This window comes from Rhincodon typus, chromosome 15 (assembly GCF_021869965.1).
Source record: "Rhincodon typus isolate 14 chromosome 15, sRhiTyp1.1, whole genome shotgun sequence".
Taxonomy (NCBI): domain Eukaryota; kingdom Metazoa; phylum Chordata; class Chondrichthyes; order Orectolobiformes; family Rhincodontidae; genus Rhincodon; species Rhincodon typus.
In genome coordinates, this window is record NC_063346.1 from 37102130 (window position 1) to 37121598 (window position 19469).

General features: G+C 40.7%; 1 protein-coding gene across 5 annotated transcripts in view; it reads left to right on the forward strand.

Annotated features, from left to right (window-relative positions):
• adcy7 (adenylate cyclase 7) overlaps positions 1–19469 on the forward strand; it is a 164929-nt gene that overhangs the window by 64969 nt on the left and 80491 nt on the right. The window lies entirely within an intron of this gene.

A 19469-nucleotide genomic window follows, 5' to 3' on the forward strand; every position in this document is an offset into this window, starting at 1 on the left:
TTATTGCGAACCGAGCGTAGGTGTTCTGCAAAGCGGTCCCCGAGCCTCCGCTTGGTTTCCCCGATGTAGAGGAAGCCACACTGGGTACAGTGGATGCAGTATGCCACATTGGCAGATGTGCAGGTGAACATCTGCTTGATGTGGAAAGTCTTCTTGGGGCCTGGGATGAGGGTGAGGGAGGAGGTATGGGGGCAGGTGTAGCACTTCCTGCGGTCCCACTCTCTCCCTATTTATTTCAGAACCCCCTTCCCCTCCCCCTTTTCTGATGAAGGGTCTAGGCCCGAAACGTCAGCCTTTCTGCTCCTATGGTGCTGCTTGGCCTGCTGTGTTCATCCAGCCCTGCACCTTGTTGTCTCGGATTCTCCAGCATCTGCAGTTCCTACTATCTCTGCTTCCAACTAGGGATTCTTTTTAAAAAAAGGTACAACTAAGATATTTGTTCGAAACAGTCAATATTCATCCCTCAACCAACATAACTGAATACTGAGATTTTCTCCACATCATCATATTTGTGGGACCTTGGTGTGCGCAAATTAGAGCTGTCCTTCTATATTATAACAGTAACTACATCTCAAAAGTGTTTTACTCACCATGAAGTGCTTTGGGATGCAGAGTATTGTTACGAAGATTGGAGAGTTACAGACACAGATTGTCACGTGTGCTTATGATGTTGTAGCGATTTACAGAGATCTGGCTCAAGGAAGGGCAATCTGCCAATATAGACAAACAGGAGGCTGGAGGAACTGATGAAGGACCCAACCCGAAATGCTGACTTTCCTGTTCCACTGATGCTGCCTGACCTGCTGTGTTCCTCCGGTTCCACACTGTGTTGACTCTGACGCCAGCACCTGCAATTATTGCTATCTCACAACAAGCCAGGCAGCATCTGGAGGAAAGGAGCAGTCCATGTTTCAGTCCTGAAGAAGGGTAATACCTGAAACATGGACTGCTCCTTTCCTCCAGATGCTGCCTGGCTTCCTGTGTCCTTCCACCCTCCTGTGTGTCTACCTTGGATTCCAGCATCTGCAGTTTTTTTTGTCTCTGATGAGTGTTAAATACTCCTGGTGTACAGAAAAGATAGGAAATGGCAAAAAGAGGAATGATGACATTTGATGATTTAGGTTTTGTAAAACTAGAGAAGGAGGATGTTTCAGAGGGTTCAAGGGCAGAATCAATTTGGCCAGAGCTAAGGAATAAGTATGATGCAGTTACATTCACAGTGTAATGAACAGACCACCAACTGGTGGGAAGGATGTAGGGGAACAAATCTACAAGAAAATTCCAGAGAGGTGTAAACATCATAGAGCAGTTTATGATTGGAGACTTTAGTTATGCTTATGTAGAATGGGATACTGGTAGTGTAAGGAGCAGTGAGGGGCAAAGGTTCCTAAATTTGTGTTCATGAGAATTCACTGCAGCGTTGTGTGTTCTGTCTAACAAGAAAGAATTCACTGCTAGACCTAGGTTTTACGAATGGGATGGAAGAAGTAGATCAAGTGACAGTGGGGGAACATTTGGGGAACAGTGGTCAATTGTATCATGAGGTTTAGGTTAACAGTAGAAAATTACATTGGTCAATCCCAAGTGACAATAATCAGAGAACTGACTTTAATGGGGCCAGAGTAAAGCTGGACCTGATCATCTGGAACCAAGGGCTGACAAGAAAAGTAACAGCTGAACAACGGGCTACCTTCAAAGAGGGGATGGTTTGGGCACATTCAAGGTGTAATTCCCTTAAAGTGGAGAGGTAGTATAAACAAATCTAGAGTTTCTTGAATTACAAAGGAGATAAAGAAATTAAGATAAAGAACAAAAAGTGTGTTTACAACAGGTGTCGGATAGTAAATACAGTTGAGAATCAAACTGAGTACACAATGTTCGGAAGGGAGGTGAAAAGTAAATAAGAGAAACAAAGAGGGATAATGATTAAGCTGCCTGGCAGTTTACATGAATGGAAATCATGAAGCCTGTTATAAGGACATCAACAGTAAAAGGTGGTTACAAGAGGAGTAGGGCAAATTAGGGAGCAAAAGCAGGATTTATACTGATACGCAAGAGACATGACCAAATGAGTACTTTGCATTTGTCATTACCCAAGAGGCAGATGCTGCACGTGCCTTGGTGTCTGATGAGGAATCTCAGTCACTGGAAGAGAATAAAATTGATAATCATGAAGCATTCGTTAAACTGTCAGTGCTTAAAACTGATATGGCACTGGGGCTGGATGAAATGCATTTGAGGATGTTGAAGGAAGTGAGGTGGAAATTGCAAAGGCAACATTTGTTCAGTCTTCCATGGATTATGGAGTGGTTCAGGAGCACCTACACCCTTGTTCAAAAAGGGTTGTAAGGGTAGGCTCAGCAATTACACATCAATCAATGGTGGAGAAATTTTGTAAACAATTACATGGGATAGAATTAATGGTTACGTGGAAAAATGTGGGTTAACTCAAAAGAGTCAGCGCGGATCTGTTAAGGGGAAATAGTGTCTCACTTGTTGGAGTTTTTTGAAGAGGTAATACAAGAAGATTGGTGAGGGTACGGATGTTATTTGCTGTGCGTGGACTTCCAAAAGGCATTCAATGAAGTGCTGCACAACACACACCAGGAAAGTTGGTGGCCAAGGAATACAAGAGATAGGACCGACGTGGGTACACAATTGGGTGAGTGATAGGGAACTGACAGTAATGCTTAATGAGTATTTTTTCAGGCTGGAGGAAAGTTCCCATTGGCCAGTATTGGGATGTTTGCTTTCCTGTTATAAACAGATTGTCTAATTCCTGGTGTGAAGGGTACAAATGTCAAAGTTTGTCCATGTTTACAATTTATCCAAGTTTTGGGTCAGAGGAGGGCAGTGTAGGGTTTCAACAAAACGTTGACAAGTGGGTGGAGTGAGCAGAGAGCTGACAGATGACGTTCAGTGTGGAGAAATGAGAGAGAGAGCTCATTTTGATATAAAAAGCATGGTGCGATGGTATAAAATAAAGGGTACTATTCAGAAAAGATTTATAAGAATGGTTCCAGGAGTGAGAAACTTCAGTTATGACTGGGACTGTTTCCCTTGGAGAGGAGAAGGATGAGTGGATATCTGATAGAAATGCTCAAAATCAAGAAAGGCCTGGAAAGTGTAGATGGGGAGAAGTTGTTTTCCTTGTATAAGACTCAGAGGACACAGTTTTAAAAGTGTTTTGCAAAAAAAGAAAATGTGGCGTGAAAAAAACCTTTTTCACTCAATGAGTGGTCTGTGTTTGGAATGCTCTGCCTGGAAGTGTGGTTCAACTGAGACACTCTCTAGAGTATTGGATCATTATTTAAATAGAAACAATGTGAAGGTTTGTAGGCAAAGGCGCAGGTTAGACACGAAATCAAAATGCTCACACACAATGGGCTAAATGCCTGCTGCACTGTAACGATTCTGCAATATCTGAGTTATGATAAGCAGTTTAAATTCTTTTGTTTGTCACGTCGGTTGTAAGCTTTGTAATAAAGTCATTTGGATTGTTTTATTCTTTCATGGATGGGAGTGTCACTGGCTAGATTGGCATTTAAGGCAGGCGATGGCCCAGTGGTATTATCGCTGGACTGTTAATCCAGAGACCCAGATAATGTTCTGAGGATCTGGGTTTGAATCCTGCTGTAGCAGATGGTGGAATTTGAATTCAATAAATATCTGGAATTAACAATCTAACGATAACCACGAATCCATTGTCGATTGTCGGAAAAACCCATCCGGTTCACTAATGTCCATACTTACCTGGTCTGGCCTACATGTGACTCCAGACCTATAGCAACGTGGTTGACTCTTAACTGCCCTCTACGCAATTAGGGATGGGCAATAAATGCTGCCTAACCAGCGATGCCCTCATCCCATGAATGAATAAAGAAAAAAATTTATTCCCGTTGAGAAGATGGTGGTGAGCCATCTCCTTGAACGACTGCAGCTGACATAGTATAGGTCCACACTGAATACTGTTAGGAGAGGGGTTTTAGGACTTTGACCCAGTGATGGAGAAGGAGCAGCTATGTAGTTCCAAATCAGAATAGTGTGTTGCTTTGAAGGGAAAACTGTAGATGTTAGTGTTCAATGTGTCTGCTGCCCTTGAGATGGTAAAAAGCTTGAATGATCTCAACGCAAGCTGGTATGACACCATCCTTGTAGACCAAAGAGAATTAGTGATCCTGGTGTGCAAATCACTAAAATATAGAATGCGAGTGCAAAAATAATCAGAAGGACAAATGAAATGTTAATCTTTGTAACTGGAGGCTGCAATTACAGCTGTACAAAGCTCTGAAAGAAGCCATTTTGCCTATCAAATCAGCACTGACCCTGTAGCATCCCTCTGCGATCCATGCATCCCCATACCCCTGCATTTCCCATGGCTAATCCACCTAACCTGCCCATCTTTGAACAGTGGGAGGAAACCAGAGCACCCAATTAGACACCTGTGCAGACACTGGGAGATTGTGCAAACTCCACACACAGTCACCCAAGAAATCGAACCTGGGTCGCTGGCGCAGTGTTAAGACAGCAATGTTAACCACTGAGCCACCATGCTGCCCTCTGGGGAGGTATGTACAGTTCTGGGGGCTAGACCTCAGGATATATTGACGTTGGTAAGAGTCTGGGGTAGACTCACTAAGATATTACTGGGGCTGAAAGAGTTATATTATGAGCAGAGATTACATAATCTAGTTTCATGTTGTTTTTCAAGAAATTGATATGTTAGATTGAAACGTTTACTGGTGGTCAGAGGCCCAGGATAAAAACTGTTTAAAATGAACAAAGAAAAGTTTGTGAATTGATTTTAAGATCTTTGGACCAAGACAATCCAGAGGCCAAAATTCAGTGAGTGCAGATATCTCTGAGTTTGGAGGAAAATGTGGAGATATAAAAGATGAACATTTTAAAATCAAGGGGCGGCTTAAGGAGTCATTGTAGGTAAATAGCCTTGGTCCCAGTTAGGACATGAGCAATAGAGTTTTGAGTGATTGCAAGTTTAGTTTAAAGGGCAGAATTTGCTTTTCTGTTCTTTGGTGAGTTGTGGATGTCTCTGGTAAGATCAGCATTTGTTATCCATCCCTCACCTGGGAGAAATTGGAAGGTCATCGGGACTGCATTTGAACAGCCAAGTATAGAGGCAAGGATAAGGCTTATAGAAGCAGATCAGCTGAGATGAGATGAATTCGGGTGAAGTTGAGTACTTGGAAATAAACAGTCTTAGTGATATGGCGGATATGTGGTTGGCAACTTTTATGTCAAGGACAAATATACTCACTGAAATTGCAGCCGGTCTGATTTAACCTCAAACAGTTGACAAGAAGAGGTATAGAGTCTGTGGCTAGAAAGCAGTGTGTGTCATGGGGCCCTGAAGACAATAGCTACAGTCTTTTCAGTATTTAATTGGAGGAGCTTTCTGCTCATCCAGTACTTGATACCGAACAAATCGCCTGACAAGAAAAAGGTGCCTCAGAAATTAGTAGATTCTCTATGGTTCATAACTCGTAAGAGATTCACCTTTTCTCTGTATAACATTTCCACTAATGTTATCTCTTTCACATTTTTTGCTATGTAACCCGGAATGAGAGCTAATATGAATTGTAAAGAATGAAATGTTTACTTCCTTGTGGCCAACACTTTTAAGAATCAGAAAATAGTACCATGAATAATGCAGCGACTTGTCATCAATGGCACAATGTGTTTGTTCCTCACTTTAATCTGAGTTACGTTTTCCACGAGATAATATAGAGCCAAGGTGGGTGGATAGAGTTAAGATACAGACCAGAATGGTGGAACAGACTCAAGAAGCTGAATGGCCTACTCCTTTTGTGCGTGTTCCTATTAAGCTGTGAGAGACAAAAGGCTTGGCAGTCACATGATTGCTGACAGTTGCTCGTGGATAAATGATATTGAACCATAAGGATTATGACAGCCTCACTCAACTAGTATATTCTAGGCTTAACTGGCAACAGTAATCCGAGGGAAATTTGTTTCGTCTGGATTCTCATGGGAAAAACCATGGAGATCCACGATTATCTACTGTAAACATAATGTGTGTGTGTGCCAAAGTGCATAAAGGCAAATGGGTGAAGACAAATAAAGCTTAACATGGTGACAAAGCTTGCCACAAATCACTGTTTAAGTTCACATGATGAATAACCACTCGGAGTGCACCTGTTTTATCACTTTACGTTATGTCATAGACATTAAATAACTGGCTAAATATTGTTGAGTACATGACCTTAAATGGTGAATATTCATACAATTTTGGTTATTTTACACCCAAAGCAAATGGGATTATTTCTTTTTGTACCTGGAGTTCCAACTGCTAGCTTTTCTTGAATGGTAACCAAACTGCAGGTTTCACAGGATAGAGTAGGATGTAGGCACTTGGATAACACAATATCCAGGTGTTTATCACATTTGTCTATCCAATACTAAACAGTATTAAAACAGAAGGTGAATCATACCAGAGCAAATTCTGTTCTGGAACAAAAACAAATTTTCTGGAAAAGCTCAGCAGGTCTGGCAGCATCTGTGAAGGAAAAAAACAGAGTTAACACTTTGGGTCCGGTGACCCTTCCTCAGAAATTCTGTTCTGGTTGTGGAATGAATGTATAAAATAAACCTTATGTAATTGAATAGGCAGATTAGCCACTATGTGAGTGAATGGTAGAACAAGCTGTCGGATTAAATTGTCTATTTCTGCATCCTGTATAGGTAACAAGTGTTGACATTTCAATATATTTCTGTCTGTAAGCTCAATTCCAAATAACCATAATTTTGTAAACGGAAACAATAAATAAATACTCTCATGTAATTGTTAATTAGAGCCTGTTTGGTGATAAATGTGACCAGCAAGTTCAGAGTCTGGACAAGTCTTAGCCTATTGTTGTATGGTACTAGATTATCAAATGGGATGAAATCAGTGCAAATCCGACTGAGGCAAAATATAAAACTGAATTTTTAGCTACCAATTTAAGGTTATGCATCAGAAATAAAAGGCAATAAAATGACTAAATGGCAGTATAATCTGCATGATTCATTAATATTATTCAGGGTTGGGATCTGTATCTGTACATGAGAGACTGAAGTTGTGCTTTTGGCCTAACAAGATACCCAGCTGCAATTGCTGTAGGGTTTCACCAGCAAAGACTCGGGGTTATCCACGTCCCATGGGTATGATGAGAATAATTTATATCCCATGCATATAAAAGGAGTGTAATTGTTGAGAAGAGAACATGTGTTTCATCAACTTGAAATCCACAATGAATTTTTGTAAAGTTTTCAAGCATGATTTTCCATGTCCCTTCCACCTTTGCTCATCTCTATCATTTTTTTAAATAGAAAATTAAGAAAGATGGATAATTTTTGTGAGACAATCACTTTATCCTTAACATAGTGGCACTGCCATGGTGTTACCGATATGCTGTGTGTATTAAGAATATGCTTTGGACTATAATGGGTGTTACTGGATGAGTTAAAACACTGTCACAGGGAAGATTTGACTGAGCGCAGGCTGAATTTTAATGGCGATCTTATTGCAGTCACTGTCATTGTTCCTCTGAAACTGATTGCATCTTAAGTATTTAGCAGACTGACACGGAAATCTTGATGCTGTGCTCCATCTCAAGCTGTGTTGTAGAGCTATCAAAGCTGGAAATCTGTGAAACCGGTTGATCTGATGAGAAAATTTCCCTTTAGATTTTTTATTTGATTACACGGGCTATTTAAGTAAGTGAGCCCTTTAATTTCTTTGGTGTAGCCAGGTACATGTGGTAACATAAACAATGTATCATTGGCCTACTGGGAGTTTCTGCATCACTCTATAGCGATTCAATTGAAAGAGAACATTGCTGGTGAGGACTTCTGCCTTTCTATTGTAATATTGCTGCAGGAACATTACAAAAAGTTGAGCCTTTTACACGGCTGTTAAGAACTGAATTATAACAATGTGAGGAATGGCTATTGCTGAACAAGTGATCTGGCCCCGAAAAAAAAAAAGTAATTTTACATTGATGGAATGTTGTTAAACGTCTTCAATATGAATAATAACTAGATTTTTTAGACTAGAATTTCAAAATAATATGAAGCATGTTTCTGTGAAGTTAGTTCATGATGTTACAGAATTTTCTTTTAGCCCCGTTTTTACATTTTATTCTTTCATTCGCTCTGAATATTGTGTTTAAATAGTGATTTGTCTTTTGGTGCTGTTCACTCCATGGTAGGCTATGGATTCTTTAATGTGTGTGGGTGCTAGAACAATGTGAATGACAGCTTGACATGGGGCAAACTCAAAAGTGACTGTAGAATTGTTTATTACCTGAAAAATGGCGATATCCTTGATGCAGAAATCCTTAGAACTCTGTGTATCTTTTCTAAAGGTCAATTCCAAGGAACCTTGTATTGCCACCGACTGCAAAATCCAGCCTGTTATTGTGCCCTGGAGCAGGAGCATTTTTAATTCAGTTCTGGTGCTTAATCGAAACCATGTAATGTTTTAATGACCTGCGTCAAAATATCAAACATGAATCTGTAGACATTGGGTTAACTCTTTAAAATTGGTCTGGCGCTCAAACTTAATTGTATATTAGATATTCCCAGCCAACCTGCCTTCTTCCCTCTTGCATTATGAGGAGTCCAAAACTATGCAAGTACATTCTAGATGTAGGTTAACTACTGGTTTCTACTGAGTCATCATGACCTCTTTGCTTTTATATTTGATTCCAAAGGATACAAATCCCAAAATGCAATGTGCTTCCTTAACAGTTTTCTTAAAAAAAAAAGTCCACCTGCATTTAACTTATTTTGTTTCCATATTTTGATCATTTTGACATAACCTTTGTCACTGACAAATTTTATGAAATCATGTTTAATGTTTATGATACTCCTTCACAAACCTTTTCACATTTGGGTGCATACCGTCTGGTCCTAGACATGCATACATTTTTAGCCCCTCAGATCTTTTATATCTGATTCATTATTAGCACATGTGTATGCTGTTCTACTTCCTCATCTTGTAAGCCTTAGTTAACTTCCTCCACTCTCTTGTGGTAAATGTTGATGCAAAGTGCTCACTCACCACCTGCCATTTCCCTATCAACCATAACCATTTCCTCATCCTCGTTTTTGAGTGATCCCATCCCCTTCTTGATGCTTCTCCATTTTCCTAATGTGGTCGTAAAACCCTTCGCCACTACCATGGCTCTCTTCACTTACCTTAGTGTTTATATTTTTCTCACATGAATCAGAAATTCGTGGACTGAAATCCCTCTACTCGCTAGAGCCCATAATTTAGGTTGAAACTTAAGAATCACTATATAACTTCAAGTTCTTTTAGAATTTCTTCCCTTCAGTAGTTCTTGTGACAATCTTTTTGTCATTTGTGTTTTACTTTTGTTGTGTGCTTCCTCTTTAGGAATTATTCATAGATTAATCTGACCATTCTTTCATGTAACTGTGTTTACAGGTGCAGTCTCATTTTCTGTTAACTAGAATTTTCTTAGACTGCTAATCTCATTTACATATTTGCCATTTTCTTTTGAACTTTCCTTTCTAATTTTCAGCCTAAATTGTTTCAGACTTCTGTACTTTGTTCTCTCGTCGATCAACTTTTGTTTGAAGCTTTTCCTTCCTTGATCAAACGTTAAAGCTGATTATTATATGATAACTGTTTGTCTCCTACCTTCACCTTGCTGACCTGCTCTGGTTTGTTTCCTTGGACCGAGTCCATATTGCATCCTTTATTGTGAACCTTATTATGTATTTATGCAGAATACAGTGTTGAATGCATTTTATAACTGTTTTAAATTGTTCTCAGAAGCGTTTTCTGAATTTATCCCCGTCAGTCCAGTGAGCTTGAACTATCTGACCCTGACCTGAGAATCTGACACCATAGCCTGTCTCTCCATCATTCCCTCTTCCATTTTTTTCCACCGAGCCTACCTCAGCCTTATCTTAGCCCATTTGCTGGTGAAGCACTTTTCACTGCCCTTATTAACTCCAGGCTCAACTATGCTAATATCCTCCTGGTTGCCTTGATATTCTCCTTGCAGTGTAAACTTTAAAGCCATGACTGGTATCCCACATTAAATGTCCCAAACCCATTTTTCCAGTCATTGCTGACCTATATTGTCTCTTAGCCCCCGATCCTCAAAGAATCATATAATACCACAGGATTTACAAAGACCATTTGGTTCGTCAAGATTTTACTAGCTTTTTTGGAAAGGAATCCAATTAGTCCTGTTCATGGTTCTGTTCTGCTACCCTTGCATTTCTTTCCCTTTAATTATTTAACCCAATTCTCCCCTTTGAAGGCTATTACTGAATTTGCATCCATCACCCTGCCTGGCAGTGTGTTCCACATAACCCCTCTTTAAGGGGAAAAAGGTTTTTCTTGATGTTGCATCTGGTTCTTTTGTCAGTCACTTTAGGTCTGTGCTGTTTGGAAGTTAGTCCTCTTTGTTTACAATCTAAACCCCTCATGGTTTTAATCATCTCAGAAAATCTTTTTCTTTGCTCACGGGAAAAACAATTCCAGCTTCTTTAGTCTATCCATAAAACAGTAATCCCTTATTATTGGAACGGTTCCAGTAAATCTCTACAAAGTTTTTATTTACATCCTTTCTAAAGCGTGGTGCCCAGAATTGGACACTATGGCTGACCTGGTGTTTTTAATAAGTGTAGCAAAACTTTCGTGATTTTTGTTCTTTCTGTTTCTACTTTATAAATCTCAGGATCTTACAGGCTTTATTAGCTATTCCCTAAACTCTTCTACTTCTCTTTAAATCCAGGACATGAAGCCATATTTTTAAGTTCACCACATTTGAAGGACAGAAAACAGCCCATTTTCAATTCTTTGTTTAAATATCTGAATACATTTGGGGGATGTGATGGCCTAGTGGAACTATCATTTGACTGTTAATCTAGAGACCCAGGTAATGTTCAGGGGACCTTGGTTCAAATCCTGCCATGGCAGATAGTAGAATTTGAATTCAGTAAAAACCTGGAGTTAAGAGTCTAATGACGACCATGAATCCATTGTGGATTGTTGAAGAAGCCCATCTGGTTCACTAATGTCTTTTGGAGAAGGAGCTATCAATCTTCCCTTGTCTGGCCAACACATGACTCCAAACTGACAACAATCTGGTTGGTTCTTAACTGCCCTCTGGACAATTAGGGATTGGTGCCAAGTGCGTGCTTATCCAGCAACATCCACATCCATGAATGAATTAAAAAAGCACAGGGCCCAATCTTATAGGGCGAGATGTATGGGAGTGTAGGGTGAGAAATTCAGCAAGGTACATCTCCTTGTCAACATTGTTTTGCCTGATATTTTATGCTTTTCACAAGAATCTCGCTGGGCAGCTATAGGTTTAACGCTTGTTAAGGTCCCTGTCGATGATTCAACTCACCTGATTAACCTTTTGATTACAATCTTGCCAAACTCTCCCAATAAGCTCGATGTTGGGTAAAGCTGACATGGAATCCAGAGATGGCTGCTTGGTGGGTTGGAGTCATCACTTGCTCCAAGCAACCTCCATGTTGGACACCAGGCACCAACATCTTGGGGCATGCTCTGTGAATGCTTCACCGGGCCACATGTGCCCACATCTACAGACGTTGACCTCCACTGTGCTAGCCTCTGAGAGCCGTGATGGTGCTCCTTGGTATGTTTTCCTTGGAGCACAGGTCACTGAGGTGGGACATGATTGAGATGTATAAAATTATGAGGAGCCTACACAGAGTAGAGAGGAAGACCATTTTCCCCCTTGATGGAGGGAATCAATGACCAGAGGGCATAGATTTAAGGTAAGGAGTAGGACGTTTAGGAGGACGTGAGGAAAAATGTTTTCACCAAGAGTAGTGGGAATGTGCCTGCAAGGGAGGTAGAAACAGAAACCCTCACAACATTGAAGTAGTATTTAAATATGCACTCATGCTAAGGCATACCAGCCTGTGGGCCCAGTGCTGGAAAATGGGATTGGAATAGTTAGGTGGTCGTTTTTGACGGGTGCAGACTTGATGGACCAAAGGGCCTTTTTTCTGTACTGTAGACCTCTTGTATAATACTACGACTCTCTGATCCACTTACAGCGCACTTCTACACTTTTTGAATGCTGTGAACCTTGGGATTCTCAAAACGTTAATTCAGTTTCTGTCTCCACAGATGCTGCCAGACTTGCTGAGATTTTCCAGAATTCTCTTTTTTTTATTTGAGATATTTTTTGGTGCTTTAATTGTGCAAATGGCACATAATTCACTTTGGTTCTTCTACATATGCTTGAAGTTGCATTCTTACTTAAAAGCAGTAAAATCACACTGTAGATTGTGTAAGAGGGTAGAATCCTGATGTTTGTCACAACAATTTTAAGAAGTTTATGCCTATCAATACATTTTAGCTTACTTATTGTTATATCTATTCTGCTTTGTTTTTGTTTAAGCACCCATAAAACTAGGTCATGTTTATTCACTTTGAAACTCAAAACCTTTTCTGTGTAAAAAAAGTAAAGTTTTTTCCATTTCTATCCAAACACAAACCAAAAATACATTCAGAGATAGTGGGAACTGCCGATGCTGGAGAATCTGAGATAACAAGGTGTAGAGCTGGATGAACACAGCAGGCCCAAGCAGCATCAGAGGAGCAGGAAAGCTGCCATTTCGGGTCTAGACCCTTCTTCGGAAATGCTGAAGAAGAGTCTAGACCCGCAACGTCAGCTTTCCTGCTCCTCTGATGCTGCTTGGCCTGCTGTGTACATCCAGCTCTACACCTTGTTATCCCAAAAATACATTGATTTCTTTGGGTAACTTCCTTTTTTATGAGCCTATTTAATGCTCATTTGATTTTGCAGTGAAGACATCAGACATTTCTTCTAATTTCCACTTCCCTAAGCTTGTGCTTAGAGTTTACTTGTTGGAAGTTGTACGGTTTGAATAATATTTCTGTATATGTAATAGTATTTCTGTATATGGATTTGAAAGGGTTAATGCTGAGCAATGCCAAAAGCACCACCCACTATAATGGTGTCATATGGACCTGTGGGCAGAATAGTTTTAAGATCTCTGAAGAGGGAGATCGAACATCTGACCCTCCTCAAAGTCTCAGTAACAAGGTACATCATATCAAGGTAACCTGTAACTAGTTGCTAACATGCAGTAAACTATGTATGGTTGACTTTAAGACATTCCTCTGGTTAGACCAGGAAGTGGTTTTATTCATGCAGACCCTGTCGTTTCCTATGTATAAAAAGGCTGGTAGAAACCTTCACTATGAGCACCAGCACTTACGGAGTAGTGCACTGACATATCCCTGCAACATTTCCCTGCTTTTACTTCCTGTTTTTCCTTTTTGCTCTACATGCACTAATGTTGCAATTAACATTTCTGCAATTGCACACTTGGGTTTCTTTAAGTAATGATTGAGATTGTAGCTCTAAATATTTCCCTTGATTTGAATAGAAGAAGAAAGAAAATGGGCACAGTCAGTCCAGGTGCAGTTTTAAGACTCGGACTAACTGTTATCGCATGAGTTGCGATCTAAATTATAATTTCAGCATCCTTTTGAGTGTGTACTTTTCACGTATTTCCTGACTGGAAATTTTACGTGAACACCAATTCTGAGAAATGTGATCTGTCCACTTGCAATTAATTACAGCATAACTATAGCATTTGCTAAAATTGTTATGGTCGATATAATTCCTGATTGCACTGATTTTGTAATTTTCGATTCATTCCTTCCTCTCTAAGAGGAAGCTTGCACTTTGTGACTACATACTTCTGTATCAATACAATTAGCTATGTCATATATCTGGAAAGGGTGGTTGTTCAACTTGGCAAGTATTCAGAGGGCCGTTTCTTAACAGAGCTTCTTACTGTGTTATTCATTGCTGAGCTTTCTTTCCAATTGTGAAAATTGGATAAATTTTTATGATGGCAATCCATGTAAGTGACTGATCTGAATGCATCTTGGAAGACTAGGAAAGATCTTGAGCGGAATTTCATAGGAGCCTGAACAACTTGGGCTATTGCAGGAAATGTGTCAGCATGTGTGAGATGTCCAATGAGGCCTGTCTTGACATTGGGAACAACTTGCTACAACTAGTTAAAAGATCTCTTAACTAAGTTTTGGCCGTTGAGGTGTGATTCTCATGAGGCAGCGGCGAGCTCTATCATGAGGGGGATTCTTGCTCTTTAACAACTTATTTGTAGATTTCGCCTCATTAATTTGCAGTTTTCTATCATACCATTTGCAGTGAGTAAATTCAATGCTGAGAATTCTCGACATGGAAATCCGAGTGGGCACCTGACTACTTCTGCTCCCCACTTGCTCCAAGGACCTTCGTGCTGGACACTCAGCAACAACATCTCAGGGTACGCTGAATGGACACGAGCCACACACACCTCATATCCATAGACATTGGTATTTGGCATGTGTCGGCCTCAAAGAACTTTGACAGCACATTGCTGATCCACATACAGTACACTTCCCCACTTCAGTGCTGTACCTTGGGGCTGCGCTAGCAACTATCATTGTCCTTGCTGCAGTGAGGACAATATATGCTCAGGGACTTGCATCCAGTTCACGGACTGGACCAGGCTGCATCCCTGGGCTCTTCGCTTGTTCTCTTAGCGCTCACTAATTTTGAACCTGGATGAAGCGTCTTTGAACATCCCTGCCTTGTCTTTTTGTATGTTGCCTATCAGCCAGAGATACCAGGCTCAGCGTGCTGCCATGCCACACAAAGCCATGAATGTTGTAATGGTCATCAGTAATTCTCAGTCAAGGGTCACAGCCTTTGGCCAGGGCCTCCTAGTGCAGTATGTCAAGAGAAGTCTCCACTCTCAGTCCACGGGCTTGAACATGGTCAGTCAGCCACTTGGGCCAGTCAAGGTTGTGAAGTTGAATGTCATGCAAACCACCACCTGTTTTTCTGCCCAACTTGGGGTGTTTTCCTCCTGGAATGAGAGAGAGGCAGGTATTACGTGGTGACCCAGCTGTTACTTTGGTATGAGTGGGGCAGTCATAGAATCATTCAACACAGAAAGCGACCTTTGGCCCATCAAATCTGCACCAACCTATCTCTACCAATCCTGCTTTCTAGCACTTCGCCCATAGACTTGAATGTTATGACATTCCAAGTGCTTATCCCTGTACTTTCTAAAAGTTGTGAGGTTTCCTGCCTCAACTACTCTCTCAGACAGAGCATTCCAGGCAACCTTTGAATGAAAATCAACTTTCTGCAAATCTTCTCTAAACCTCCTCCCCTAAAAGACATTTGGATAAGGACACGAATAGGAAAGATGTGGAGGGATATGGCCCAAATGCAGGCAAGTGTGATTAGTTTGATTTGGAAACATGGTCAATATGGACTAGTTGGACTAAAGGTCTGTTTCCATGCTGTGACTCTATGACTCTGTGAGCAGCTGCCTTCTATTCACCGAGCTATACAAAAGCCTGGTTCGGCCACATCTGGAGTATTGTGTCCAGTTCTGGTCACCTCATTACAGGAAAGATGTGAAAGCGTTAGAAAAGGTGCAGAGGAGATTTACCAGGATGTTGCCTGGAATGAAGGGAAGGTCTTATGAGGAAAGGGTGAGAGAGCTCGGGCTTTTCTCTTTAGAACGACGAAGGATGAGAGGTGACTTGATAGAGGTGTACAAAATGATCAGAGATATAGATAGAGTAGACAGCCAGAGACTTTTTCCTAGGGTGGAGGTAGCTTTTACGAGGGGACATAGTTTTAAAGTGAGAGGAGGTAGATACCAGGGAGACGTCAGAGGTAGGTTCTTTACTCAGAGAGTGGTAGAGGTGTGGAATGCATTGCCGGAGAGGGTAGTGGAGTCGGCCTCATTAGGGGCATTTAAGCGGCTATTAGATAGGCATATGGATGATAGTATAAGGTAGCGGTGGAGGTTAGACAGACCTTAGGTTTAGGGTAAAAGTTCGGCACAACATCGTGGGCCGAAGGGCCTGTACTGTGCTGTACTGTTCTATGTTCTATGTTCTCTATGTTCCATGTTCTGCCCATGCCCCTTGTAATCTTATACACCTCTGTCAGGATCCCTCCCAGCCTTCTCTGCTCTAAAGAAAATAACCTGAGCCTATCCAGCCTCTCTTCTTTATTAAAATGCTCCATCAACATGCTGGTGAATCTCTTTTGCACCCCCTCCAGTGTACTCACATCTTCCTTGAAAGTACAGTGACCAGAACTGCGTACAGTACTCCAGCAGTGGCCTAACCAAAGTTTTGTACATGTCCATCATAATTTCCCTCCTCTTATAATCTATGCCCTGATTGATTAGTACAAGCGTCTTGATTAGCTTCTCAACCACCCTATTAACCTGTTTTGCTGGCTTCACCCCAAGATCACTCTGTTTCTTTTCTCTAAGAGGAAGCTTGCATTTTGTGGCTGCATACTTCTGTATCAATGCAGTTTGCCATATCTGGAAAGCTTCCTAGAGCTTCCTAGTATCCAGCCATTTGTAGACTACTCCATGGTCTTCCAAAGTGCATCGACTCACATTTATCAGGGTCAAATTGTGTCTGCCATTGATTGGTGACCTCTACGACAGTGCACAGTTAATGGTTTCGGGGGTAGGCTATGTGCGACGAAGAGAGTGAAAGATGTTGCAGGCAATAATGAGAGTGATGAAGCATGGACCTAGTTGGGAGGTTGGTACAGTAGCAGAGAGCGTGAGAGAGAGGTGTCGGAAAGCAGATGGTGACACTTAGATTGGCAGAATGTAGAAGGTAATTAACCTTCATCCTGTATTGCTGGGCATTTCTCCAGACAGCTGAGAGTGCACTCATGTGGCTGGTAACCTCAGGCCAGGCTGCCATGCTCTGAGGTCATGTCTCTCTTTGCTGGTCCTGGATGAGGAGGATGTTCTGCCTCTGCAATCTATCCACAAGAGCCTCCAGCTCCATGCCTGCAGAACGAGATACCAATGTTCCCTTGTCTGGGGCAAATGCCGGTAGATGTGGAGAGCAGTTCTAATAGACAGCCCTTTGTCTGGATAGACAATGGCTTTTTAAAGATGGCAGCAGTGGCTGGGACGCTGGTCAGTTCTAGAATGTCCTGGCAGTGGTGAGTTTTTTCTGGATATGGTGCGTGTGGAAAAGGGAGAGAGTCAGACTGTAGAGCAGGGCTACGTAGGGATGGCCTAAGTAGTTAATGAGGTGAATTTGGTTAGAGAATCAAGAAAATCCTCTGGGCCTCAAAGAGAAACCATCTATGGTACTTGATACAACTGACACAGGCAAAAACAATAGTTAAAGTTCAGCCTAATATGTGCAATTGAAATTTCATATACATTATACACCTTTTGAGAAAAATTCACTTGTAGATGCACAGAAATGAGCAATTGTAGGGTTAGGTATTGTCCAGTTAACCTTTGGTAAAGTCTTTGTATTATTATTCAAAGAAGAACATGGGGCTCTGTCTTAGCTAATAGCTAACCTTCTACCAAAATCATTAAAAGTGATTATAGGTCAAAAAATCTCATTGTTTGTTAGGCTTTCCTCTGAGCAAATTGGCTGCCAAGATTCCTATACAGTATTATAAAATGACTACACTTCAGATGTACTGCATTGAATTAACAGTGATGTGGGACATCTTGAGGTCATATAAAAACAGCTGAATGTAAGTCAATTGTTCTTTGGTTTACCTTTTAAGGTTTTTGCAGCAGTGTTCATACTACTTGCTGTGAACACGCAACCTAGTTTAGTTGTCTCTTGTGAAGTTTCGTCCCGAACTGCAGAATGTCTTTGTCTTTTAAAATGGTAGTCTGAATCCAGCAGTACTCGCTCTTCTACAAATAACCTTTCCCACTTGTGGTAGTTCATTACTGACGACTTTTTAAAAAATACCGGAAATTCAAAATGAAAGTAGAGAATAGAAAATATTGGATGGACAGTTAGTAACTGTAAGCTGAAAAGCTAGTTAACATTTTCGCTACTCAACCCCTCAACAGTAATAACGGAAGGATCTTATCGGTGAAAGAGAGAGAAAGTCGGATAGAAACAAACACTTGAATCACAGAGAGCCAAGCAATGAGTCGGATAGTCTCCAAACTGATTATACAGAAAAGTAGAGGTCCCTTGGAAGATATAATATCTGGTTATATCTAGTGAGATTATGAAAGGATATTCAAAGAGCAGAACCATTTGTTGCAGTTCTGACGACAGAAGTAGAGCGAACTTTCACAGAAGAATGACAAGAAGATGCCAAACGAAGCAAAGATTGCAGGTGGTTTAAAACGGCGTTGTCTAATAGAATTTCCTAACTGACCACAAATAATGGCCAGAGCAAAACAGCTTTTGCCACGTCAACTTGCAGGAGAAGGCATTTTGTATGCGTAATACTGATAAATGCGTCACGTACATACTGAACAAACATCTACATTCAGCTGTCAAAGAAGTGAAACACTGGAAATAATCAAAAATACTTTCGCTGTCTTTTTTTAATGTCCTTCTTCAACAAATGCACGTCGAGATCAAAGTACACGTGTATATGCCATCCAAATAAGTATTTAGATCGCATGCCTGATCACTGTCTATTTTTATTTCATATTCAGAAATGAAATTGACTACATATGGTTAGTGATTAATGCATTGGGCAGCATTGTTTTAAATTGAGAACAGGGAATGCTGGTCACATGCTGCTTCATTAAGGAGTTAGTTCCAAGTGACCACGCTGGGAATGGAACCCTGCCACAAGTTGTTTTTTTATTCAAGGTTGCATGCTGGAAGTGCTGGCCTGTTTCACGTTTCCTGGACGCGCTCCTGTGCACCCAAGTCTAAAACGTTAATGAGACATAATTAAGGTCTGAAGTTATCAAAGTCAAAAGTCTGAAGTAAGTCTTTTATGGACATATTCATTGAATCTGGCGTTTAATATACACAAGTATTGTTCTTAATGATAAATGGAATAGGAAGTTGATCAGGTTAATTGCAAGAGGAAAACCATGGGCAATGTCTTGAAGAATAACCAGAACAAATTTGCTATTTGTCAACATGACATAGGGTTAAATGGCTTTCTTATTTGCACTGACTTGATTACTTCGTTCTATTGTTCGAAAATTAGTGTAAGTTTGCCTTTCAGTGCTTAAATACTGTACTGTGCTTTTACCTATTCTCCCCTGATTTTACTCCCTAATACAGGGTAGTTATTTTAAAATTGAAAGCACAATTTGTATTTTCCAAACTCAACAGAGACTGCTTTTACCCATGCTCTTCTAACTTTCCAGAGTATTTATTTCTTATTGATTCTGTTCTGAACACAGAGTAATTAGGGGAGGCAATGGCCTAGAGGTATTATTGCTACGCTATTAATCCAGAAACTCAGCTTATGTTCTGGGACTTGGGTTCAAATCCTACTATGGTGGAATTTGAATTAAAAAAAAAAGTCCAGAATTAAACCATGAAACCATTGCTGATTGTCGGAAAATGCTGTCTGGTTCGCTAATGTCCT